The sequence below is a fragment of the Pristiophorus japonicus genome, chromosome 16 (genome assembly GCF_044704955.1).
Source record: "Pristiophorus japonicus isolate sPriJap1 chromosome 16, sPriJap1.hap1, whole genome shotgun sequence".
Taxonomy (NCBI): Eukaryota; Metazoa; Chordata; class Chondrichthyes; family Pristiophoridae; genus Pristiophorus; species Pristiophorus japonicus.
The window spans coordinates 86,073,208-86,099,950 of NC_091992.1; positions in this window are offsets into that span (position 1 = coordinate 86,073,208).

The following is a 26,743-nucleotide window of genomic DNA, read 5'->3' on the forward strand; positions in this document are numbered from 1 at the left end:
CGATGAGTGATCGGGTAAGCTCATTGGTCTCCATACCCAATATCACAACTTGAGCTGCATCTGTTGCACGCTGCATCTCAGGAGAGCGTGTCTCCAATCTCCTTCTCCTCTGCCTGGGTCGGCCTCGCAGCACCACTGCACTGGAAGGCGTGGGCAGGGACGGTGGTACGCTCGGTGTTCCAAACGGCACCACTACACAGGGAGGCGTGGGATGGGACGGTGGGACGCTCGGTGTTGCAGGCGGCAGTACTAGAGAGAGAGGCGCGGGCTGGGACGGTAGGACGCTCTCTGTTCCAGACGGCAGTACTAGAGAGAGAGACGCGGGCTGGGACGGTGGGGCGCTCGGTGTTCCAGACAGCAGTACTAGAGTGAGAGACGCGGGCTGGGACGGTGGACGCTCGGTGTTCCAGACGGCAGTACTAGAGAGAGAGACGTGGGCTGGGACGGTGGGGCGCTCGGTGTTCCAGACGGCAGTACTAGAGAGAGAGACGTGGGCTGGGACGGTGGGGCGCTCGGTGTTCCAGACGGCAGTACTAGAGTGAGAGACGCGGGCTGGGACGGTGGGGCGCTCGGTGTTCCAGACGGCTGCACTCGAGTGCAAGCCGTGGGCTGGGATGGTGGGTGAATGGGTATAAACTGCTCCATGATATCACCAGCACCACTGAGACCCGCAATGTCAAAATCAAAACCATGGAAGGTGGAACCAGAACCTATGTGAGTGGGAGGCGCAGGCTCGGACGGTGGGGCACTGGCTGTAAACTGCTGCATTACACCAGCAGCACCACTGGGACCCGTAACATCGGAATCAAAACCATGGAAGGTGGAACCAGAACCAATGCAAGGGGTTGAAACTCTGATGCCCCTTAATGGGGGCTCATAAACATTAATTGGGAAGCTCTCCCTTGTAGACATTTCAGTTATCGCCGCCATTGTCATGTTTGTAACCTTCACATAACTGTAACCCTTATGTCACAACACTGTACACTGTATACACCTGAGTAATGCACACCTTGACCACAGGGGGTGAACCTGTGGGAGACACTCCTCACCTGGTCATCCAGGTATATAAAGGGAGGTTCCATGCAGGGTCAGCACTTCTTGGTCCTGGGAATAAAGATTCAGGTCACGTAGTGACTTTGTCTGCAGTGCATGCCTCGTCTGATTCTATAGTAAGGTGTAAGGACACCACATTTGGCGACGAGAAACGGGAATCAACGACCCACAGAGGAATGGTACTGTGTTGGTGAGGACTGGGACGATTTCGTTGAGAGGCTCCAGCAGAGCTTTGTCACGAAGGACTGGCTAGGAGAGGAAGTGGCTGGCAAGTGGAGGGCGCATCTACTGACCAGTTGTGGATCCAAGACATATGCGCTGATGAAAGACCTGCTCACACCCGAGAAGCCGGCGGACAAGTCTTTTGAAGAGCTCAGCACTCTGATCGGTGAGCACTTCAAACCGGAGAGCAGTATACACATGACCCAGCACCGGTTCTACACACACCGGCGTCAGGAGGGACAAAGCATAGCGGACTTCGTTGCGGACCTTTGGCATTTGGCCAGCCTCTATAAGTTCACAGACGCCTGCAGGGGGGAGATGTTAAGGGATTTCTTCATTGAGGGCATTGGTCATGCTGGGATTTTCAAGGACTTGACTTTGGAAAGGACAACGTTGATAGCTCAGACCTTCATGGCAGGGGAAGAGGAGACCAAGATAATTTACGTGCGCAGCCCTGGTTCCAACGTGGCGATGGACCAGGGAGTTAACATTGTAAATGAGATTCAGAACCCCGCAGGCAGGCCAGGGCAATTCGACACCGCCCAGGCAGCAACAGGCTCTAGGGTGGGCCAACAACAGAGACAATGGCAGGGGGATCAGCAATTCACGCCATCACAAAGGACAATGCGTTCCGGAATGGGACCATTGAAACTCAGCAACAGAGTGCTCAGGAGTAGTCAAAGAGACAATCAGAGAGGAATGCCTGTTAACAGTTCCTTTGTTCTCAACAATCTCAGCTCATGCTGGAGGTGCGGTGGCAAACATACTGCGAGAATCTGTAGGTTTCAGCAATTTATCTGCAGAAACTGTAACTTCAGCGGACATCTGGCCAGAATGTGCAGAAAGCCCACAGCGAGGCTAGTTTACGAGGCAGAGGAACCAGATGAGGGGTCTGCAAGGCAGGATGATGCTTGGGGCCAAGCTATGGACACTGAAATCCAGTGGGTTCATGTGGCAAACATCCACAGTTTTTTTTTAAATTCGTAGCCAATCGTTCCAATTCTTTGTCAAATCACAAACGCCAGAGGTCACCTTGCACACATCAAGGATCACTCTGCGCCAATGCTCTTAGCCAAAAGGCCTAGAGCCACTGCACCGTTCCTGGAAGTACTGCAATACCAGGTTCGTGCCATGGAGGTGGATGGGTCAGGCCCCCCACACACCTCCGTGGAGGTGGATGGGTCAAGCCACCCCACCCACCTCCTATTTCCAAAAAAGCAAGCATATACCTTCCTGATCCAGGGAGAACCACCTTGGGGTTACAGTTTTTTTTTTTTTTTTTTTTTTTTTTTTTAAAAATTCATGTCCAATCGTTATCCAATCATTACAATTCTTTGTCAAACGCCAGAGGTCACCCTGCACCAGTCAAGGATCACTCTGCGCCAATGCTCTTAGCCAAAAGGCCTAGAGCCACTGCACCGTTCCTGGAAGTACTGCAATACCAGGTTCGTGCCATGGAGGTGGATGGGTCAGGTCCCCCACACACCTCCGTGGAGGTGGATGGGTCACCAATCCCACCCACCTCCTGTTTACAAAAATGTAAGCATATACCTTCCTGACCAGGGAGGAACCACCCGGACGTCATGGTGGCTGGTCAGGTTAGTTATGCAGATCTTAGCCAAAAGGCCGAGAACCTTGGGGTTACAGTTCATATACCAACACTCCACCTGTGATGATGAAAGTCCTATTAAATGGCATCCCAGTATGCATGGAGCTGGACACAAGAGCCAGCCAGTCACTTATGAGTGCCCAACAATTTGAAAAACTATGGCCACTCAAAGCTAGCAGGCCCAAACTGGAACGCATTGACACGTAGTTACGGATGTACACCAGAGAGATCATCCCAGTACTAGGCAGTGCAAACTTGGTGGTCACACACAATGGACCAGAGAACCGGCTGCCACTCTGGATTGTCCCGGGGAATGGGGAGGAGCTGGTTAACCGAGATGAACTGGAAATGGGGGGATGTGCATTCCATTTCATCTGTGGAGCGAAGTTCATGCTCACAGGTCCTACAGAAATTCGAGCCACTTTTTCAACCAGGTGTCGGGACATTTAAGGGCACCAAAGTAGTGATACGCATCACCCCGAACGCCCGACCAGTGCACCACAAAGCCAGAGCCGTGCCGTGTGTGATGTGTGAGAGAATTGAGAGTGAGTTGGGCAGGCTGCTAAGAGAGGGCATAATTTCGCCTGTTGAATTCAGTGACTGGGCAAGTCCCATCGTTCCTGTCCTTAAAGCGGATGGCTCGGTCAAGATTTGTGGCAACTACAAGGCCACCATCAACCGAGTGTCACTACAGGACCAATACCCGCTTCCGAGAGCAGAGGATCTTTTTGCCACGCTGGCAGGTGGCAAGCTGTTCACCAAGTTGGACCTCACTTCAGCCTACATGACTCAGGAAGTGGCTGAAGAATCCAAGCTTCTGACCATCATCACTACGCACAAGGGGCTATTCGTTTACAACAGGTGTCCGTTTGGCATTCGTTTAGCGGCGCTACCTTCCAGAGGAACATGGAAAACTTGCTTAAATCCATCCCTGGAACAATCGTTTCCAAGATGACATCCTAATCACTGGTCGAGACACCGAGGAACATCTCCACAACCTGGAGGAGGTGCTACGTCGACTGGACCCGGTAGGTTTGTGACTGAAGAAGTCCAAGTGTGTGTTTTTGGCCCCAGAGGTCGAGTTGTTGGGCAGGAGGATTGCCGCAGATGGGATCCGGCCTACCGAATCCAAAACGAAGGCGATCCGTTGTGTGCCCAAGCCCGGCAAACATAGAAAATAGGTGCAGGAGCAGGCCATTCAGCCCTTCTAGCCTGCACCGCCATTCAATGAGTTCATGGCTGAACATGAAACTTCAGTACCCCCTTCCTGCTTTCTCGCCATAACCCTTGATCCCCCGAGTAGTAAGGACTTCATCTAACTCCCTTTTGAATATATTTAGTGAATTGGCCTCAACTACTTTCTGTGGTAGAGAATTCCACAGGTTCACCACTCTCTGGGTGAAGAAGTTTCTCCTCATCTCGGTCCTAAATGGCTTACCCCTTATCCTCAGACTGTGACCCCTGGTTCTGGACTTCCCCAACATTGGGAACATTCTTTCTGCATCTAACCTGTCTAAACCCGTCAGAATTTTAAACGTTTCAATGAGGTCCCCTCTCATTCTTCTGAACTCCAGTGAATACAAGCCCAGTTGATCCAATCTTTCTTGATAGGTCCGTCCCGCCATCCCGGGAATCAGTCTGGTGAACCTTCGCTGCACTCCCTCAATAGCAAGAATGTCCTTCCTCAAGTTAGGAGACCAAAACTGTACACAATACTCCAGGTGTGGCCTCACCAAGGCCCTGTACAACTGTAGCAACACCTCCCTGCCCCTGTATTCAAATCCCCTCGCTATGAAGGCCAACATGCCATTTGCTTTCTTAACCGCCTGCTGTACCTGCATGCCAACCTTCAATGACTGATGTACCATGACACCCAGGTCTCGTTGCACCTTCCCTTTTCCTAATCTGTCACCATTCAGATAATAGTCTGTCTCTCTGTTTTTACCACCAAAGTGGATAACCTCACATTTATCCACATTATACTTCATCTGCCATGCATTTGCCCACTCACCTAACCTATCCAAGTCACTCTGCAGCCTAATAGCATCCTCCTCGCAGCTCACACTGCCACCCAACTTAGTATCATCCGCAAATTTGGAGATACTGCAGTTAATCCCCTCGTCTAAATCATTAATGTACAATGTAAACAGCTGGGGCCCCAGCACAGAATCTTGCGGCACTCCACTAGTCACTGTCTGCCATTCTGAAAAGTACCCGTTTACTCCTACTCTTTGCTTCCTGTCTGACAACCAGTTCTCAATCCACGTCAGCACACTACCCCCAATCCCATGTGCTTTAACTTTGCACATTAATCTCTTGTGTGGGACCTTGTCGAAAGCCTTCTGAAAGTCCAAATATACCACATCAACTGGTTCTCCTTTGTCCACTTTACTGGAAACATCCTCAAAAAATTCCAGAAGATTTGTCAAGCATGATTTCCCTTTCACAAATCCATGCTGACTTGGACCTATCATGTCACCATTTTCCAGATGCACTGCTATGACATCCTTAATAATTGATTCCATCATTTTACCCACTACTGAGGTCAGGCTGACCGGTCTATAATTCCCTGTTTTCTCTCTCCCTCCTTTTTTAAAAAGTGGGGTTACATTGGCTACCCTCCACTCCATAGGAACTGATCCAGAGTCAATGGAATGTTGGAAAATGACTGTCAATGCATCCGCTATTTCCAAGGCCACCTCCTTAAGTACTCTAGGATGCAGTCCATCAGGCCCTGGGGATTTATCGGCCTTCAATCCCATCAATTTCCCCAACACAATTTCCCGACTAATAAAGATTTCCCTCAGTTCCCCCTCCTTACTAGACCCTCTGACCCCTTTTATATCCGGAAGGTTGTTTGTATCCTCCTTAGTGAATACCGAACCAAAGTACTTGTTCAATTGGTCTGCCATTTCTTTGTTCCCAGTTATGACTTCCCCTGATTCTGACTGTAGGGGACCTACATTTGTCTTCACCAACCTTTTTCTCTTTACATACCTATAGAAACTTTTGCAATCCGCCTTAATGTTCCCTGCAAGCTTCTTCTCGTACTCCATTTTCCCTGCCCTAATCAAACCCTTTGTCCTCCTCTGCTGAGTTCTAAATTTCTCCCAGTCCCCAGGTTCGCTGCTATTTCTGGCCAATTTGTATGCCACTTCCTTGACTTTAATACTATCCCTGATTTCCCTAGATAGCCACGGTTGAGCCACCTTCCCTTTTTTATTTTTACGCCAGACAGGAATGTACAATTGTTGTAATTCATCCATGCGGTCTCTAAATGTCTGCCATTGCCCATCCACAGTCAACCCCCTAAGTATCATTCGCCAATCTATCCTAGCCAATTCACGCCTCATACCTTCAAAGTTACCCTTCTTTAAGTTCTGGACCATGGTCTCTGAAATTACTGTTTCATTCTCCATCCTAATGCAGAATTCCACCATATTATGGTCACTCTTCCCCAAGGGGCCTCGCACAATGAGATTGCTAATTAATCCTCTCTCATTACACAACACCCAGTCTAAGATGGCCTCCCCCCTAGTTGGTTCCTCAACATATTGGTCTAGAAAACCATCCCTTATGCACTCCAGGAAATCCTCCTCCACCGTATTGCTTCCAGTTTGGCTAGCCCAATCTATGTGCATATTAAAGTCACCCATTATAACTGCTACACCTTTATTGCATGCACCCCTAATTTCCTGTTTGATGCCCTCCCCAACATCCCTATTACTGTTTGGAGGTCTGTACACAACTCCTACTAACGTTTTTTGCCCATCAGAGTTGCGGTCATTTCTGGGACTATTGGACTACTTCGGGAACTTTCTGCCGAACTTAAGCATATTGTTGGAGCCGCTGCACGTGCTCCTGCATAAGGGCTGTGAATGGTTTTGGGGGGACTGTCAAGAACGGGCTTTCAATCGGGCGCAGAATCTGCTTTGTTCTAACAATCAGTTGACCTTGTACAACCCCTGTAAGAAACTTGTTTTAACGTGTGATGCATCATCCTATGGGGTTGGGTGCGTGTTGCAGCAGAGTAATGATGAGGGCCAACTCCAACCTGTGGCTTATGCCTCCAGGTCGCTCTCCAGGCAGAACGGGGATATGGGATGGTTGAAAAGGAAGCACTCGCATGTGTCTACGGTGTGAAAAAGATGTACCAGTACCTTTTCAGCAGAAGGTTCGAGTTAGAAACGGACCACAAACCATTAACATCCCTGTTGTCCGACAGCAAGGCTGTCAATGCAATGCGTCAGCTCGCATACAGTGGTGGGCCCTCACGCTGGCCGCGTATGACTACACCATACGGCACCAGCCAGGCACCGAAAATTGCGCTGACGTGCTCAGCAGGCTTCCACTGGCCACCACCGAGGGGGCATCGGAGCAAAGCGCGGAGATGGTCATGGCCGTTGAGGCTTTCGACACCGCAGGCTCCCCCATCACAGCCCGCCAGATCAAAATCTGGACCAACAGAGACCAACTTCTATCCCTGATAAAGAAATGTGTCCTGACCGGGGATTGGGCGCCCACACATGGAGCGTGCCCCGAGGAGGTCAGGCCGTTTCACAGACGGATGGATGAGCTCTCCATCCAAGCCGACTGTCTGCTATGGGGCAGCCGGGTGGTCATGCCCCAGAAAGGAAGGGAAGCATTCATCAGGGAACTCCACAGCGAGCACCCAGGCATCGTGCTAATGAAGGCCATTGCCTGGTCACATTTATGGTGGCCGGGAATTGACTCAGACCTGGAACACTGGGTTCGCAAGTGCTCGACGTATGCTCAGCTGGGAAATGCCCCCAGGGAGGCCCCACTCAGCCCGTAGCCCTGGCCCACCAGGCCATGGTCACGTATTCACGTAGACTACGCGGGCCAGTTCATGGGAAAAATGTTCCTGATTGTTGTCGATGCATACTCGAAATGGATCGAGTGCATCATATTGAATTCGTGCATGACATCCACCACCGTGGAGAATCTTCATACGGTTTTTGCGACCCACGGCTTGCCAGACATGCTGGTTAACCACAACGGCCCGTGTTTCACTAGCTATGAATTCCAGGAGTTTATGTTGGGTAATGGTATCAAACACGTCAGGACAGCACCGTTCAAGCCGACTTCCAGTGCGGTTCAAATCATAAAACAGGGCATGCTCCGGATTCAAGGATCCTCCTTTCAGTACCGCCTATCGCGCCTCCTGCTGGCCTTTAGGTCCCGGCCGCATTCACTCACGGGAGGCCTGCCCACGGAACTACTCATGAAACGCATGCTTAAAACACGGCTGTCCCTCATTCATCCAGCCCTGTCAGACATTGTTGAGGGCAAGCATCAGTCCCAAATCGAGTGCCATGATCGCAACTCAGTGGGGAGATGCATAGAAATCGATGACCCTGTATTCGTTCTCAATCATGCTTTGGGACCCAAGTGGCTTGAGGGTACTGTAATTGGCAAAGAGGGGAATAGGGTCACAGTGGTCAGACTTAACAATGGGAAGATATGCCGCAAACATCTGGACTAAGTAAAGAAAAGGTTCAGCATAAACACTGAGGAACCTGATGAAGATCATGAGATGTCACCCACACCACTGCCAGTAAACGAGCAACAAGGACATTCACCAGCATGCACAGTCCCTGCGGCCAGCCCAGACAGGCTGGATTCACCTCAGGTGACAGAGACACATGCCAAGGCCTAACCACCAGAGCCCCAACTGCGGCGCTCCACAAGAGAGCGTCGACCGCCTGAAAGACTCAATCTTTGACCCAAAGACGTTGGGGGGAGGTGATGTCATGTTTGTAACCTTCACATAACTGTAACCCTTATGTAACAACACTGTACACTGTATACACCTGAGTAATGTACACCTTGACCACAGAGGGTGAACTTGTGGGAGACACTCCTCACCTGGTCATCCAGGTATATAAAGGGAGGTCCCACGCAGGGTCAGCACTCCTTGGTCCTGGGAATAAAGGTTCAGGTCACGTAGTGACTTTGTCTGCAGTACATGCCTCGTGTGATTCTATAGCAAGGTGTAAGGACACCACAGCCATCATCCAGTCTGGATCGTCCACATCTGATTGTACTGGTTCTTGTTCTGTATCTTCAGGATCATCAGGGTTGGCAGCATCATCATCATCATCATCATCATCATCATGTTCTGCAAAATACATCAGAACAGTCAAATGTTTAACAGTAAGGGAGGGGGCAGGATGGGTGGCATGAGTACTCTCACACATAGCAGGCCAGGCAGCAGGTTCATTTGAAGGGCCACGATGCATTTTTAGGACTTACCCTCTTCCTCGCGTGCGGGCCCAGCTTGTGCTGTACTGATTGCTTTTCTCCATGTACGACTCATCACAGCAGCTACCCTCTGTTCCAAGGGTATAAGTGGATGCAGATTGGGCATGCCTCCTCCTGTTCGAGTTGCTTCCCTTTTGTTGTGGGCCAATTTCTCGTGCAAAGAGTAAAATATAACTTTTTACAGAGTGTGTCTTTCTGCAGGGTGGGACATACAGATAGTGACGTTACAATTACGATTACATTAAAAAATGAAAATGTTACTTACACTATTTGACCAAGGTTGTGCCATTTCTTTTTACACTGGCTTCAGGTCTCATGGTATGTACCACTGTGCAGTAATCTTCTACAACTTGGTTCCATTGTTTCTTTATTTCTTTTGGTGGCACTTTTATGCGACCTCTGTTGCTGGTATCTAGCTCCTGCCATCTCTGCTCAATGACATTGAGTAATATCTCCACTGCCTCATGCAAGAAATTCTTTGTTCTTGGTGGATGTTGTTCCATTGCTGTATTAAATTGACACTCTTATTTTTCAAAACACACAGTCCTTATTTTGCATGCACCTATGCAGCACCTGTTCTGGAAGTGAAAAGCAGCACTCACTGATTTCAGCAGGTGATTTCTTTAACAGTGCTGCTAAAAGCACTCCTTCAGACACCAAAAAATCACAAAAATTCAATCCCAAGCCTTTCCAGAGGTCTACGAGACAAATCAGCACTTTTCTTTAAGTTCTTTTAAAAATGGCCGAGTGCCAATGTTTATGGGCTACTGCGCGTGCGCCGCACTCCAACGCGCATGCGCAGGGCTGCCGGCACGGCGTTCTCCCATTTAAGTTAGCCCCGCCTCCCTGCACTTGCAGAATCGGCGCGACTCTGTGACTCCGCCCCCCGCTGCTGTCTGCGCGCCGTGCCGAGCTCCGAGCGACCTGCAGCGAATGCGAGAATTACGAGGTACATTTTTGTTGCACTTTTCGGCGCGATAAACGGGCGTCCATGTCGGAGCTGCGCCGTTCTAGGCGCGGCCCGAAACTTGACCCCATAGAAACATAGAAACATAGAAAAATAGGTGCAGGAGTAGGCCATTCGGCCCTTCGAGCCTGCATCACCGTTCAATAAGATTATGGCTGATCATTCATCTCAGTGCCCCTTTCCTGCTTTCTCTCCATACCCCTTGATCCCTTTAGCCATAAGGGCCATATCTAACTCGCTCTTGAATATATCCAATGAACTGGCATCAACAACTCTCTGCGGTAGAGAATTCCATAGGTTAACAACTCTCTGAGTGAAGAAGTTTCTCCTCATCTCAGTCCTAAATGGCTTACCCCTTATCCTTAGACTGTATCCCCTGGTTCTGGACTTCCCCAACATCGGGAACATTTTTCCTGCATCTAATCTGTCCAGTCCCGTCAGAATTTATATGTTTCTATGAGATCTCCTCTCATCCTTCTAAACTCCAGTGAATACAGGCCCAGACGATCCAGTCTCTCCTCATATGTCAGTCCTGCCATCCCGGAATTAGTCTGGTGAACCTTTGCTGCACTCCCTGAATAGCAAGAATGTCCTTCCTCAGGTTAGGAGACCAAAACTGAACACAATATTCCAGGTGAGGCCTCACCAAGGCCCTGTACAATTGCAGTAAGACCTCCATGCTCCTATACTCAAATCCCCTAGCTATGAAGGCCAACATACCATTTGCCTTCTTCACTGCCTGCTGTACCTGCATGCCAACTTTCAATGACTGATGTACCATGACACCCAGGTCTCGTTGCACCTCCCCTTTTCCTAATCTGTCGCCATTCAGATAATATTCTGCCTTCGTGTTTTTGACCCCCAAAGTGGATAAGCTCACATTTATCCACATTATACTGCATCTGCCATGCATTTGTCCACTCACCTAACCTGTCCAAGTCACTCTGCAGCCTCTTAGCATCCTCCTCACAGCTCACACCGCCTCCCAGCTTAGTGTCATCTGCAAACTTGGAGATATTACATTCAATTCCTTTTTCTAAATCATTGATGTATATTGTAAATAGCTGGGGTCCCAGCACTGAGCCCTGTGGCACCCCACAAGTCATTACCTGCCATTCTGAAAAGGACCTGTTTATCGCGACTCTCTGTCAACCAGTTCTCTATCCATGTCAGTACATTACCCCCAATACCATGTGCTTTAATTTTGCACACCAATCTCTTTTCTGGGACCTTGTCAAAAGCCTTTTGAAAGTCCAAATACAACACGTCCACTGGTTCTCCCTTATCCACGCTACTAGTTACATCCTCAAAAAATTCTCGAAGATTTGTAAAGCTTGATTTCCCTTTCATAAATCCATGCTGACTTGGGCCGAACCTGTCACTGCTTTCCAAATGCGCTGCTATTTCATCTTTAATAATTGATTCCAACATTTTCCCCACTACTGATGTCAGGCTAACCGATCTATAATTACCCGTTTTCTCTCCCCCTCCTTTTTTAAAAAGTGGTGTTACATTAGCTACCCTCCAGTCCATAGGAACTGATCCAGAGTCGATAGACTGTTGGAAAATCATCACCAATGCATCCACTATTTCTCGGGCCAATTCCTTAAGCACTCTGGAATGCAGACTATCAGGCCCTGGCAATTTATCGGCCTTCAATCCCATCAATTTCCCTAACACAATTTCCTGTCTAATAATGATTTCCTTCAGTTCCTCTTCTCTAGACCCTCGGTCCCTTAGTATTTACGGAAGGTTATTTGTGTCTTCCTTCGTGAAGACAGAACCAAAATATTTGTTCACCTTATCTGCCATTTGTTTGTTCCCCATTATAAATTCACCTGAATCTGACTGCAAGGGACCTACGTTTCTCTTCACTGATCTTTTTCTCTTCATATATCTATAGAAGCTTTTGCAGTCAGATTTTATATTCCCAGCAAGCTTCCTCTCATATGCGATTTTCCCCCTCCTAATTAAACCCTTTGTCCTCCTCTGCTGAATTCTAAATTTCTCCCAGTCCTCAGGTTTGCTGCTTTTTCTGGCCAATTTATATGCCTCTTCCTTGGATTTAACTCACCCTTGTTAGCCACGGTTGGGCCACCTTCCCCATTTTATTTTTACTCCAGACAGGGATGTATAATTGTTGAAGTTCATGTGATCTTAAAATGTCTGCCATTGCCTATCCACCGCCAACCCTTCAAGTATCATTTGCCAATCTATTTTAGCCAATTCACGTCTCATACCATCGAAGTTACCTTTCCTTAAGTTCAGGACTCTAGTCTCTGAATTAACTGTGTCACTCTCCATCTTAATAAAGAATTCTGCCATATTATGGTCGCTCTTCCCCAAGGGGCCTTGCACAACAAGATTGTTAATTAGTCCTTTCTCATTACACATCATCCAGTTTAGGATGGCCAGCCCTCTAGTTGGTTCCTTGACATATTGGTCTAGAAAACCATCCCTAATACACTCCAGGAAATCCTCCTCCACCGCATTGCTACCAGTTTGGTTAGCCCAGTCAATATGTAGATTAAAATCGTCAATGATAACTGCTGTACCTTTATTGCATGCATCCCTAATTTCTTGTTTGGTGCGGTCCCCAACCTCACTACTTGTTTTGTGGTCTGTACACAACTCCCACTAGCGTTTTCTGCCCTTTGGTATTTCACAGCTCCACCCATACAGATTTCACATCATCCAAGCTAATGTCCTCCCTTACTATTGCGTTAATTTCCTCTTTAACCAGCTATGCTACCCCACCTCCTTTTCCTTTCTGAGTATCCTTCCTGAATGTTGTTATGAAACGTGATTTGGATAGGATAGACTGGCGAATGATACTTAAAGGGTTGATGGTAGATAGGCAATGGCAGACATTTAAAGATCACATGGATGAATTACAACTATTGTACATCCCTGTCTGGCATAAAAATAAAACATGGAAGGTGGCTCAACTGTGGCTAACAAGGAAAATTAGGAATTGTGCTAAATCCAAGGAAGAGGCATATAAATTGGCCAAAAAAGAAGCAAACCTGAGGACTGGGAGAAATTTAGAATTCAGCAGAGGAGGACTAAGGGTTTAATTAGGAGGGGGAACATAGGGTATGAGAGTAAGCTTGCAGGTAACATAAAAACTGACTGCAAAAGCTTCTATAGATATGTGAAGAGAAAAAGATTACTGAAGACTAATGTAGGTTCCTTGCAGTCAGAATCAGGTGAATTCATAATGGGGAACAAGGAAATGGCAGACCAATTGAACAAATACTTTGATCCTGTCTTCACTGAGGAAGACACGAATAACCTCCCGAAAATACTGGGGGACCGAGGGTTTAGCAAGAAGGAGGAACTGAGGGAAATCCTTATTAGTCTGGAAATTGTGTTAGGGAAACCGATGGGACTGAAGGCCGATAAATCCCCGGGGCCTGATAGTCTGCATCCCAGAGTACTTAAGGAAGTGGCCCTAGAAATAGTAGATGCATTGGTGGTCAGTTTCCAAAATTCTATGGACTCTGGATTAGTACCTATGGATTGGAGGGTAGATAATGTAACCCCACTTTTTAAAACAGGAGGGAGAGCGAAAACAGGGAATGATAGACTGGTTAGCCTGACATCAGTGGTGGGGAAAATGCTGAAGTCAATTATTAAAGGTGTAATAGCAGCGCATTTGGAAAGCAGTGACAGGATCGGTTTTATGAAGGGGAAATCATGTTTTACAAATCTTCTAGAATTTTTTGAGGGTGTAACTAGTAGAGTGGATAAGGGGGAACCAGTGGATGTGGTGTATTTGGACTTTCAAAAGGCTTTTGACAAGGTCCCACACAAGAGATTGGTGTGCAAAATTAAGGCACATGGTATTGGGGGTAATATATTGACGTGGATAGAGAGCTAGTTGGCAGACAGGAAGCGAAGAATGGGAATTTTTTGTGAAATGGCTGCCGCTCGCGAAATTCACCTCGGTGGTAATTCCGCCCCGCTGCCGCCGATCTCCTGCCCTGAAGAAAAATTTACCTGGAAAAATCTTCCGACCGCCGCTCGGTGTCCCCAACAGTTTTTACTGTCGGTGCACTGTGCTTGTAGTGTGTGAAAATGGCGGCGCAGCCACCATTAAAGGGGAGGGTGCACTGCCGCGGCCGCCGTCTTATTTTTTATTTTCTGCCAACTGCCAGGTCGACCAGACAATTGTGCCCCAAGGTTCAGCCGGGCCACCAACAGGCAGCCTGGCACTCCAACTTGGGTGCCAGGCCACTGCCCCGGCCGAAACCCTTCCTGGTGGCCCAGTGGATCTAACTAAAATAATCGCAGAGCTTGCTGCGGTCATCCCCTTTATGTGAAGGGGAGCGACATGGTGATGCACGCGCGTGATGACATCATCAACGCCACGCTGATAACCGACAGCGACAGACACTCCGCCTGCCCCCACTTCCATCCCCATTATGACTGACTTCTGCCCCGTTGGAAAAAAAAAGACAGAGTTGAATTTCGCGCAAGAGGCCATCGCATTCACCTCGGTGGTGAAAACAGCTGAAACAAGATAAGTGCATCATGTTTCTGGCAGGGGTGAATTTCGGCCCTCAAAACTGGACACATTATTCTACGTAAGGCCTAACCAAGGCCTTGTATAATATAGTGCTTTTAGACCTAGCAGAACCTAAGACTCTATTTGCTTTTGCTATGGCTTTGCAGCACCAATCATGAAGCTTTAGAGATTCATATACCATATACATCATGATCTATTTTCTGCTCAACAGTCTTTAGTTTGTAAGCCTGCATGCAGGCATCCAAATTCAGCTGAAAGCATCACAGCTCTGAGCGGAAGTATTTACTTCGAGGCTAGGCTTTATGGAGAGGACAAGGCCTTTAAGTGAAGCCTATCATGAAAACATTAAAAGAAACACAAAAACCAACTGAATGGATACATTTCTTTTCTTTGTGCTTTTGCAAAATATTTGTTTTTATTTTGTTTAAACCCATATTTTTGGCCTCAGAAACTTTAGTTAGTGAGGGAAAAAAATGGCAAAACATTTAAAGATAAATAAAACTTTCAGTGAGCAGTTCGAGCCATTTGTGGGGAAAGCCACCTAGTAGCTGTATTGTACAATTACAGAGTGACAGGTTTACCTAGAATCATAAAATTATAACAACACAAAAGGAGGCCATTCGGCCCATCATACCCGTCAATTATAAATGTGGGCTTAGGAATTTATAATGGAAAAAGTTGACAGAAAATTCTGACAGAAATGGTGACAACAGGAAGTAAGGCTTTGTAAACATGAGGTGCAGGGAGATATTAGGGGAGCAAAATTGGGTGCCTCCGAGGGGCGGTAATGGGGCGCAAATGGCTTTGCGACCGTATGCGGCGATAACATCGACTCCTGCCACATTCGGCGGGAGTTTTGCGACGGTGCAATAGCACTGCGCCGCAATCTCCTTCGCTCAGAAATCGTGACGTCATCGCTGTGTGCATTGCCCCAGATCCGAAATTGAGTTCCGCCCCCTGTAGCAGCGGCGGGCAAAAACACCAACAGTTGCAAGAGGCGTGCATCGGGCAGTTGGCTACTTCGGGGTCGATGCGTAAAGGCGAGGGAGGCCAAGGTAAGTAAAAAAAAAACTTACCTTCTCTCGTGCAGCTTTTTCCGCGGGTTACTGCCCGTGATGAATCGCGGCTGCCGTCGTGGAGAAGGTAAGTTGTTTTTCCTTTGCAGAGCCTGCAGCGATGACCCTTCCCTTTAAGGGAGTGAAGGATCCTTTCAACGCGGCTGCGCTGCACGGCCCAGTGTGCAACGCAGCTCCACTCACTACCCCGCCTGCTGGTGATTGCGCTCCAGGAAGGAAGTGGAGTGCTTGATTTAACGCTCAACTTCCTTCTTGGAGCGCAAATGCTGACTTTTTTTAAAGTTTGAGATGATTAGCGCCTGGCGCTAATTTTTCAAAATTTTAAAAGTTGACACCCCAAATGGGGCGATACCCAATTTCACCCCCAAGATTTTAAATAAGAGATAGGTGGGGGATGATTGCTTCTGCGTGTGTGCAACAACATTGCAAGGATGCTCTCTAATAAATAGTACACAGAAGGAATCTTTCCTCCGTGTGGCATTCTTTTAATGCTTAGATTGCGTTTTCTACATTTTGTATTTGTCCTCCACTTTTAAAGATAGGTTTTGATTTTGTGCTATCTTGATGGACAGGATTGGGTTAAGGCTGCATGAGCTGACAATAGTTATCAGCCAGCACATGCATATGGTGTAGAGAAATTAAGAGAGAGGAATGGAAAAAAAAGAGATACTTTACAGAAACATAACAAAAATGTCACACCACAGGCTGCAATACAATCATGTGTCATAACACCAAATATTATCATATTGCTCTCTATTACACAGGACTTAAAATCAATGGTCAATTTATTGTTAACAAGTAAAGAAATAGTCAAAGCTCTTATGTAGAATACAGAGAAAATGCCCACTCTCTGCTCTCCTGTTTCCGTTCTAGTGTTGAAGGTACACAGTACTTATGACAATTACGAGTATGAATCATAGACATGCATACTCATCTATAATCACCTTCACCTATTGCATAGAATAACAGCTCTGGAGCTCAGTGAGGCTACATTATCTTGTAAGCTATTACAGCAATACCATCAATGTGGCAGGAGCTCTGACAGTCAGCCACTAAATCTTTGAGTTCCCAACACAATTATGTTAAAGATAAAACTCAGGATCCTATTTTCAGCTGAGGTGGACTCTGTGTGTGCATTTTCAAATTCTGATTCTCTTCGCTGAGTTGAATTTTTTCAGCAGTTCTTTTATTTCCAAAGCTTTTCTGAGAGAATAAAGGACGAACTGGGGGCAGGGAAAAGAGGGTTGTAACGTATTTGCTTCATGGGGTCATTGCTTAAGCATTCATAGCAATGCATTGCGATTAAGAACTAGTTGGTTTATTAACAAAGGTTTAACAATCACACTACACATTACCAGTTCATCCACTAGGCTCACAACTGCATACCTCATCGTGGATGTCCCGAACCCAACTGACTGGGGTTTTATTGAGTCTTGTGAACATCATGTGACTGGCTAAGCCACTCACAATGCAACAGCTCTACAACTATTTTAAATGAACAGATAAAGCCGAGTGCGTCTTATTAAGGGGACACTAGAACCCACAAATTAACAATAAAACTTTAAAGGAACCTAAACAGATCAAATTAAAATTTGGTTGCTGGGGGTGATGATGCACTACAGTCCTTCCGGTGCTCACCTCTCATGGAAGGCCGCAAACATACCGGTAGACACCGCGTGCTCCATCTCCAGGGACACCCTGGTGCGAATGTAGCTGTGGAAGAAAGGCAGGCAGTCAAGCTGAACGATCCCCTCGACCACCCGCTGTCTGGACCAGTTAATGGCCACATTGGCAATGCCCAGGAACAGTCCTCCGACCTGCCCGCTCCCCTCCGCACCGGGTGCCCAAAGAGCAGAAGTGTGGGACTGAAGTGCAACAGCTCGACAAATCTCAGGAGAGGTGGGAGCAAGAAATGGGAAGTTATCCAGTGTGAGAAGAGCAGAGGGTTTAGACAGAGAAATATGAATGAATGGAGGATATTGCTCAGATAGGACGTGAAGCCTTGCAAGATTTGAAGATTAGGACAAAGATCTTTAAGTCAATTCACTCGGGTGTAGGAAACCAATGGAGCATGTCATGGACAAATGGGATTTGGTGCAGGATGGAACGGAAACTGGCATTCCAGAGTAGTTAAGTTTGCAAATGATGAAATAATTCCTGTTTTGATTGTAGTATTTTTTAACTGGGGGTCCTAGGTGAAGTGCCAAGGCATATAGTGCAGGACACCACCTAGCTTGAAAGGAGTAGGAGAGAAGGTGAGACAAATTGAACAGTAGTAGTTAAATGATACCAATCTTGCGTTAAAAATTTGTTGGAAAAAGTGCAGATTGAGTTCTGCTGTGTTGTGATCCAGTGAATGATTGAATTCGAGGAGAAAGCAATGTGATCCATCTTCATTTCATCACATGATGGGTGCATGGAAAAGGTTGACTGTGGAGGATGATGTATTTGGAGCTTGGGCAACATTTCTCCTGTTTTTCAAGCCCCTTATTGTAAATTGGCATAAAATCTGGAACTTAATGATTTGTTCCAGGATTCAGTGCTCCCAGTTGGGAGTCGCCGTTTTCCCAGGCAATCTTCGGAACATAGGAACAGAATTAGGCCATTCAGCCCTTCGAGCGTCTTCCGTAACCCTTAATACCTTGCTTAACAAAGTCTTGGTTGGAGAATTGGGGCCAAGCTCTTAAGTTCTGCAGTATGTGGAATAGAATCATAGAATCATAGAATGGTTACAATATGGAAGAAGGCCATTCGGCCCATCGAGCCCGTGCAAGAGCATCTCAGCTAATCCCACTCCCCGCCCTTTCCCCGTAGCCCTACAAATATTTTCCGTCAAGTACTTATCCAACTCCCCTTTGAAAGCAATGATTGAATCTGCCTCCACCACCCTTTCAGACAGTGGATTCCAGATCATTATCACTCACTGCGTAAAAAAGTTTTTCCTCATGTTCTTCTGCCAATCACCTTAAATCTGTGTCCTCTAGTTCTCGACCTTTCCGCCAATGGGAACAGTTTCTCTCTATCTACTCTGTCCAGATCCATCGTGATTTTGAACACCTCGATCAAATCTCCTCTCAATCTTCTCTGCTCTAAGGAGAACAACCTCAGCTTCTCCAGTCTATCCACGTAGCTGAAGTCCCTCAACCCTGGAACCATTCTTGTAAATCTTTTCTGCACCCTCTCTAAAGCCTTCATATCCTTCTGAAAGTGCGGTGCCCAGAATTGGACACAATACTCCAGTTGTGGCCGAACTCGTGTTTTATAAAGGTTCATCATTTCCACGCTTTTGTAACCTATACCTCTATTCATGTATTAGTGTATCATCTCCAGCTTCTTCTGTCTTGTCCTTAAAGAACGTTTTCAACGAATTTCCAATATCTAGCCAGATTGATCCGATTAACAAGCCTTTTGTTTGATGAATTTTCTAACAATCCAATTGAAATGAACATTACCCTCCTAAACTTTTCTCGAATGTACAAATGACTATTTTCACTTTTGTTAGTTTTGGGTGGACTTTTGTAACAAAATTGACTGCATTCTTCACAGAGCCATAGAGGCCGATTGTATGGATACGCACTACTTGCTGCGAGCTTCATCCGCGAGCTGCATGGAAGAGGAAATCACACTGCTGCCCCAAGTGATAGAGCTCCACCTGGTGAACTACCGATGTAATAACAATAACAGGTCATGCAGTAAGGTCATGTGACACAGTTGTGTTCGGAACCATCTTGTAGTGTGTGTGCTTGTATAGCGGTGTCTAAAGATATCACACCCCACGAATTTTAATCCGCTAATGGCGAGGCTTCCCGCCGGTGTGGTGTGCCTTTGTAACACCGTTCCTATAGGCCTCGATAGTCACCCGGAGCAGAAACAATCGCAGCCTGTTTTCCCGCTTGTTAACGGAGGGGATGCTGCATCCAATTTTAGTGACCCTTGCATGGTGGCAGCTGAGATCCTGCAGAAAACTGTTTTTAAATATTCATGAATGGCTTATGTAGGGCCCAATTTTCCCCAGTGATTTGTGCCGGTTTGTGGCGCATGCCGCTTTTTTTGTCCTAAATTTAAAAATCCAAGTTTCTCCAAAGATTGTGTGCCAGAGTAACTCAGAGTTACGATTTTTTTAGGTTAGTTTTTTTTTTTGCGTAACCTGATGTCTGCGCCAATTTTTCACATTTATGCAAGTTTGGCCAACTTGCATTTCTCCTAGGACGGCGTATGTGACCACTCCCAAAAAACCCTCTGGGCAATTAAGAAAAACCAACGCACATTAAAAAAATCGATGCATAAAGATGCCATTGTTTTCAGGCAAAGTTTTGGAGGGAGTCAAGAACACATAAATATGAATCATCAAGCTTAAATTTTTCCAACTGAAAACGCAGAAAATGTGAGTTTCATGCAATTCTTTAAGTTTGGATTTTTTTGTAAAGTGCCACGCCACCACCGCACATCTCCAAACCAGGCTTGAGGGTGGGAGTGTCGGCCGGCAGAATCAGCCCCTCGCCCGGTGGGGGGAAAGCCGAACTGAAGGGATGAGAACTCTTACACTATGCAGCAAGCAGCATCAAGCCATCAAATGAAGCCCGGGGGGGTGGGGAGATGGGGGTTGTTTCCAGAACTAAGCAAGTCCATTGCGCATGCTCAGACCTGGGTGTGGTCCATACTAAGGCATCGACCTTGGGGAGAGAGTCAACAAAGAAGCTTGCCCTGCCTGCCATTTTGAGCTTCTTGCAAAGGTACAATGTAATCATGGGGGCAATAATGACAATGCCATGCCTCATGCAAGCCTTCTGCATGATGGTGCTGTGGAGGAGACAGTTGATTCAGCATCATCGCAGGAGGAACTTCAGAGCACCGTAGGATGATGGGCAGGAGGCCTTACCCACGTTGGGTATATCGAGACAGGCATTCGTACCTGCACCTGAATGATGCAGACTGTGTCAGAAGGCTGCGTTTGAGCAAATAAGTTGTAACTGCGATCTGTGAGTTAGTAAAAGCAGACCTGCAATCTAGAAGCTTCAGGAGGACTGCTTTGTCAGTTGAAGTGAAGGTTACAGCTGCACTTTCATTCTATGCCTCTGGATCGTTTGAGGCCATAACTGAAAATGTGCGCACCATTTCTCAACATGCAACACATGTCTGCATTCGACAGGTGATTGCTGCACTATATGCCCGGAGGAATGACTACATAAAGTTCCCCATGACCATTCAGGCAATGTGTGACTGGGCTATGGGCTTCTCCAGGATTGCTGACTTCCCAAATGTACAGGGCTGCATTGATTGCACCCACATCACCTTCCGAGCACCTTTGGAGGATTCTGAGATGTACAGTTACAGAAAAGGCTTCCACTCCGTTAATGTGATGCTCGTGTGTGACGACATGCATCGCATCATGTCAGTTGATGTAAAATACCCTGGGAGCACCCATGATGCATTCATCCTATGCGAGAGCGCTATATCTGCCATTTTTCAACAGCAGCCAGAAGGGCAGAGCTGGCTACTGGGAGACAAAGGGTACGGTCTCGCCACCTGGCTCATGACACCCCTACGCATAACCCGGATGGAAGCTGGCTGGGAATACAACATGTTACATATTGCAATGCGCAGCATAGTAGAGAGAAACATTGGCATCTTGACACAGCGTTTCCACTGCCTGGACCATTCCAGAGGCTACTTGCAATACTCTCCTGAAATTGTCGGTCAGTTTACTGTTGTGTGCTGCATGCTGCATAACTTAGCCATCATGAGACAGTAGCAGTTGGTAGTAGAAGACCCACCTGAGATGAGAGTGGTTCATGATGAGGAGGACGATGCAAATGATGAGGAGGAGGAGGATGAAGAAGCCATGCAACTACCTGAACCCTGAGCATGATGGCGGAGGAGGACAGGCCGTCGTGCCCCTTTAACGATTGCTCGAGCCTTGCGCCAGCAGCTCATCCGTGAACACTCTGCTGCCTGAAGGCTCAGTGACAACTATTCCAAATGGACCCTGTTTACTGTTTGCACCTGTTCTGTAATGTTGTGTTGTGTTAATGGAAAACATAATGGAAATGATTCTTCTTTAGTTCAAAATGTTGAGTTAATAATGGAACAAATAATAGAAATGATTTAGTTATAATTTAAAATATATTTTATTCAAAAATTTAACAAACATTTGTTTGTATTTAACGTTAAAAAAATATTCTTGTTTCAAAATGTAACATTTTCAGTTAAGATCACTTACAAACTTCAACATCACTTACAAACTCTTAAGATCATTAAAATCTTTAACATCACTTACAAACTCTAAGATCACTTAAAAACTTTAAGATCGCTTACAAACTTTTAAACTTGCAAATTTACATAACTTACAAACAACTTTTAATTTCAGAACAGTTACAACAGTAACAACAATAATAACAACAGCAGCAAAGAAAGGCTGCAACCATCATTCCTCCACCTTATTCTAAGACCGCCCACAGCGCTTGGTCTTGTTGACTCATAAGAACATAAGAAATAGGAGCAGGAGTAGGACATTTGGCCCCTCGAGCCTACTCTGCCATTCAATAAGATCATGGCTGATCTGATCATGGACTCAACTCCACTTCCCTACCCACTCCCCATAACCCTTTACTCCCTTATTGCTCAAAAGTCTGCATTAAATATATTCAATAACCCAGCCTCCACAGCTCTCTGCGGCAGAGAATTCTATAGATTTACAACCCTCTGAGAGAAGAAATTCCTCCTCATCTCAGTTTTAAATGGACAGCCCCTTATTCTGAGTCCCCTAGTTTTAGATTCCCCTATGAGTGGAAATATCCTCTCTGCATCCACCTTGTCGAGTCCCCTCATTATCTTATATGTTTCAATAAGATCACCTCTCATTCTTTTGAACTCCAATGTGTATAGGCCCAACCTACTCAATCTATCTTCATAAGTTAACCCCCTCATCTCTGGAATCAACCGAGTGAACCTTCTCTGAATAGCCTCCAATGCAAGTATATCCTTCAGAGTATATATCGATATGGAGATCAAAACTGTATGCAGTACTCAAGATGTGGCCTTCCTAATACCCTGTACAGTTGTAGCAGGACTTCTCTGCTTTTACACTCCATCCCCCTTGCAATAAAGGCCAACATTCCATTTGCTTTCCTGATTACTTGTTGTACCTGCATACTAACTTTTGTGTTTCATGCACAAGGACACCCAGGTCCCTCTGTACAGCAGCACTTTGCAATTTTTCTCCATTTAAATTATAATTTGCTTTTCTATTTGTTCTGCCAAAGTGCATAACCTCACATTTTCCCACATTATACTCCATGTGCCAAATTGTTGCCCACTCACTTAGCCTGTCTATATCCCTTTGCAGATTTTGTGTGTCCTCCTCATAATTTGCTTTCCCACCCATCTTTGTATTATCAGCAAACTTGGCTACATTACGCTCGGTCCCTTCATCCAAGTCATTAATAAAGTTTAAAAATAGTTGAGGACCCAGCACCGATTCCTGCGGCACCCCACTAGTCACTGTTTGCCACCCAGAAAATGACCCATTTATCCCGCATCTCTGTTTTCTGTTAGTTAGCCAATCCTCTCTCCATGCTAATATATTACCCCCAACCCCATGAATTTTTATCTTGTGCAGTAACCTTTTATGTGACACCTTATCGAATGCCTTCTGGAAATCCAAATACATCACATCCACTGGTTCCCCCTCATCCACCCTGCTCATTACATCCTCAAAGAATTCCAGCAAATTTGTCAAACATGATTTCACTTTCATAAAGCCATGCTGACTCTGCTTGATTGAATCATGCTTTTCCAAATGTTCCTCTACTGCTTTCTTAATAATGTATTCCAGCATTTTCCCAACGACAGATGTTAGGCTAACTGGTCTATAGTTTCCTGCAATGGCACAGCGTTTCTCAGGTTGGTATCAAGCATATTCTTTCAAACATCTTGGGTAATGCGCACTTCAGTAATGTGGAAGGTCCGGCTTGGGCTTCTTCAGAGGCTGGTCTGGGGATTGGAGTGGGAAACGATGGAATATCCCAGCAACACTCGTACCATTCAGGAAAGGGGCTGGCACCTCAATGGGTGGCACCTGCACCTCCTCCAAAGATTGTATAACCATGGGGGCTTCATCCAACACCTCCACCTCCCCCTCCCCCTTCCCCTCACCCCCATGCTCCTGGTCTGGAAGGTGGGATTGGAAGATGTTTTCCTCTTCAAGCTCATCCGTGTCTGAATCTTCTTCTGCGTCAGCTTCAGCCTTGTCAGGATTGACCTCAAGTTCTGCAAAATATAACAGAATAGACAAATGGTTGGCAGCAGAGGAGGGGGCATGAGCAGGCTCACATAGCGCAGGCAGCAGGCTGATTTGAAAGACCATGATGAATGATAGCACATTGCATCAACTGAAGTGTAGCTGACAGAGACATCCCCATGAGCCGAAGCATGGCTAGCCCATGCAGTATTTGATAGTTAGAAAAGCCAGACTGTGGAATTTGCAGGACTTGCCCTCTCCCTCGCGTGTGGGCCCAGCTTGTGCAGTGGTGGTTGCCTTTCTCCTGGCAGGACCCATCAAAGCAGCGACCTTGTCTTCCAAGGGTGTCAGTGGGTGCAGATTTGTCTGGCCTCCTCCTGTTTGAGTTCTTTCCCTTTTGTTGTGTGCCACCTTCCTTTGCAAAGATGAAAATATAACTTTTTAGAGAGGGTGTCTTTCTGCTGGGTTGGACATATGCAGCTGGTCACATTTACAATTGCAATTCCAGTGAATAAATGAAAATATTACTTACACTAACTGCTTGACCAAGGTCCTGCCACTTTTGTTTGCACTGGCCTCCAGACCTCGGGGTGGTCACCATTGCACAGTAATCTTCTGCAAGTTGGTTCCAGCATTTCTTCATTTCTTTAGGTGAAACTTTTATGTGACCTCTGCTGGTGTCCAGCTCGTTCCATCTGTCCTCAATTACAGCAACCAGTGCCTCCACTTCATCCTGTAAGAAATTCTTGGTCTTTGAGCCACGTTGCATCCTGTATTGCAGCTTCGATTTTTCCACTGAGAATTAAAGTTCTCTCACACAACTGGCTCTTTAAAAATGGCAAAATGCAGACTGGGAGCTGTACTGGGCATGCACGCCCAGAGCAATCACGTCAAAAGCATCATTTTTTTTTCGTGCATGCGCAAAAAGGAGGGCAATGTTTTTCAGCACTGCCAAAGGACAGGCTGCGTGGCACCAATTTCAAAAAATAGAACCGGGAAACTTGCAACTTATTTTTTTGGAGTAGTTGGGGCCAAAAAAAATGGGTGTAACTCTGGCAATACGCCAAAAAACGGCATTGGGAAAAATTGTGCCCAGTCTTTTTCGGTTTTTGATGCGCGCCAACTAAATGGATTTAAAATGTGCTCATTTCAGTTCTTTGTGTTTTGTAACCTGGCATTTATAAGAATTTTTAAGAACAGAATGTGCCCCTGGCGCCTAACAAGCCCCTGCTTTTCCAATTTTTTGGCATATTGCCAGACTGACCCCATTTACCTGACTTCTCCCCACATCCCACAATTTGCTGAATGCCACTTAAACCCACTTGTACTGCCCACTTCAAAGACCTTCCCCGGGAATTTATTCCATAGGTCTATTACCCTTTGCATACAAAAATGTTGTGCTCAATTTCCCTTCTAACTCCAACTTTGCTAATTTTTCATTTGTATTCCCTGTTATACAAACCCGTCATCATAGCAACAATTTGCTTGGATCAGCTGTGTCAGTTCCCTTCATAATCTTGAAAACGTCAGTTATTTGACTTTGAACTCTCCTTTCCAACAAAAAGAAACCCAACTTCATTGATATTCTTCATAAATTCTTTGAAACTCAGGGCCAGTTTGGTTTCTCACCTCTGCACCCTCTTGAGGGCAACAACATGTTTGCTAAAGTGACCAGGATTCTAGTCCAGATAGGTTCTGACTCATATAATTTCTTTTGGATTTGAATTCAATCCCTTTGCTGATACAACGCAGTAACTGCATTTGTGTTTGCAGAAGCAATGAATCTTCCCACCACTGTGCTGCCAGTTTGTCTCTGACTGGTACTAACAAGATCTTTTCTTCATACTCCCACTGCTGTCACTCATTCCCAAGTGCCTAATACATGCTCGCCACAACAGAACCTGTGTGTCTGTGTACTGAAATCGTGTTCCATAACTTTACTGTTCTCTGTACCCTGCGTGTTTCCAAACTTGAAATGTATTGTTATTCTCCAGTCTGTCACTGCTGCGAGTTAGCATGGTTAATAAAGCGGATGCTAATGAAAGCTTTCTCACCTTGGAGGATAAAGGCTCAGTGTCGAGACATTCTTGTGAGATCGGTTCTGATGAAGCAGTTTGTGTGATTGCTGTAAAGAAAGGTACTAACCTCATTGGTAGGTATGGATAAATATGGTTTTAACTAGAACTGTACTATATTGAGTGCTTTGCACAAAGACAAGGTGAGGACTGAGCTCAAATACTTGAGGTTAAGACAGTTCAGCTCCTCTCCGCTTTCAAAAGAATCCCATATATTCCCTGCTCCTTTCTTGAAAGTACGGAATCGAGTTGTGAGCCAGTTGGTGCCTGTCATGTATCTTACATTATTATATATAACTGTATCCTAACATGCTATACATGTGATAGAGTATTCAAACAGGCTCATTTAGACAGACTGTGAAAATTCACAGACCCCCAAGTCAAGGCTGCTACATGCAGTTCGGCATGTTGCATTAACTCATCAATCAACTTGACATTTTCGGACCTTGGGTAGCGAGCCAATTAAAACGTTAAAAGACTTTCAATTGAGCCAATAAGGTCAAAGAAGACGTGTTCTTTTCTGTAAATTGAACCCGGTATAAAATACAGCCATTTTGACCATGTGTCTCAGTAAGACAAAGAACCTGGCAATCAGCCAGCAGTTTGTTACTCTCTGCCAAGATTAAAAAGTTAAAACTACCATCGGAGTTCGTATTTCATTGGAAATTAAGAGATCTAACAACATG